A 1,603-nucleotide genomic window follows, 5' to 3' on the forward strand; every position below is an offset into this window, starting at 1 on the left:
GTTTTACACTCGGCTCACCAACCAACCTCTACACCCTTGATTCAATCCCCCGATTGAACCAAGCAAAGACAATATGGAAAGAATAAGAAACAAACAGAAAAACTGAGCTTCTTAAAAAGCAGATTTGCTACAATATAAACTAGAGAGAAGTTAAGAGCCCAAACACTTTTGAGTTGGAGTAGAGTAGGGCTTCTTGAACTTTGAGTCTCCTCTGGAATGTCTGGTCGACTTGAATGCAGGAGAGGCTTCTTTAAAATGCTGGGAAGAGGAAGTTGGATGGAGTTAATGGCGCTCTTCCTTCTTTTCGTTGAAGACAAGTATGCAGAGAATGAATGCTTGATTTCTCTGAATGGAATGGTGCTTTTCTTACCTTGCTACAGTCCTCTGTGGCTATTTAAGCCATCCCCCACAGAAACTAGCCGTTAGACACCTTTTTCTGCCCGTCTGCACACTCTGCACAACCTGACAATATGTCCGTTGGGGTCGGAGTCGACTCGCACGATCAGGAGTCGACTCGGCTGTAGCGGGAGTCGACTCATGCTTTTCTGGAGTCGACTCGGCAACTGTTCCGGATTTGAATTAAAGTGGCCTCTTCGACTGGGAGTCGACTCGACTTGACCCGGAGTCGACTCGCTAACTTCTGGAGCTGACTTGGCATTTTCGGAGTCGGCTCATCCCATGAAGTCCACGAAGCCAATTTTCAACCTGGCCCACTCGAGTCGACTCGACAATCCTGGGAGTCGACTCGGCGCTCAGAGCCCGAACTCCGATCTTCTGTCTTTTGGCTCGTCCAGTCTTGGAGTCGACTCGGACTGTTCTGGAGTCGACTCGGCTCTTAGTTTCCGAAACATGGCCTTCTGCCTTTTTGGTGTAGCGCTGCCTTGGGGTCGACTCGAGCTGTCTGGGAGTCGACTCGGCTCTCAGAGACAATAATTCGGTCTTCTGTCTTTTTGGGGTCGCGCTGTCTCGGAGTCGACTCGCGCATTGCGGGAGTCGACTCGAATCTCAGAGTCCGAAAACTGCTCTCTGACTTTTGCCTTGTGAACCACTGAGAGTCACTCTCGCTTTCTTTGGAGTCGACCTGCCAACCATCGGAGTCGACTCGCGTTCCACAGGAGTCGACTCGAATCTCAGGGTCGAAAATTCGCTCTCTGACTTTTCTGTCTGTAACTCCTTGGAGTCGACTCATACTACTCCGGAGTCGACTCGGTAAACATCGGAGTCGACTCGCGCACTTCAGGAGTCGACTCGCTGACAGGTTTTGAGTTGATGCTTTCTGTTCGTCTGTCTGTTCTCAGTCGGAGTCGACTCGTAATGATCCGGAGTCGACTCGAGCCCGTGCCAGTGATTCTGATACGCTTGGAGTCGACTCGTAATACTCCGGAGTCGACTCGAGTCTCAGACTTTGGTTCAAACTGACTTCTTAACTTATCCAAAATATTATGAACCAAGTCTAGAAACACTTAGACAAGATTTTCACTGAAACACTCAATTGAATTCATTAGTAAACAAGAGATATACTCAATGCTTTGAGCTCATCAAAATCAAATAGGGTTATATCAATCACTCCACAATCTCCCCCTTTTTGATGATGACAAAACAT

This window comes from Phoenix dactylifera, unplaced genomic scaffold (genome assembly GCF_009389715.1).
Source record: "Phoenix dactylifera cultivar Barhee BC4 unplaced genomic scaffold, palm_55x_up_171113_PBpolish2nd_filt_p 001200F, whole genome shotgun sequence".
In the NCBI taxonomy this organism is placed as follows: Eukaryota; Viridiplantae; Streptophyta; class Magnoliopsida; order Arecales; family Arecaceae; genus Phoenix; species Phoenix dactylifera.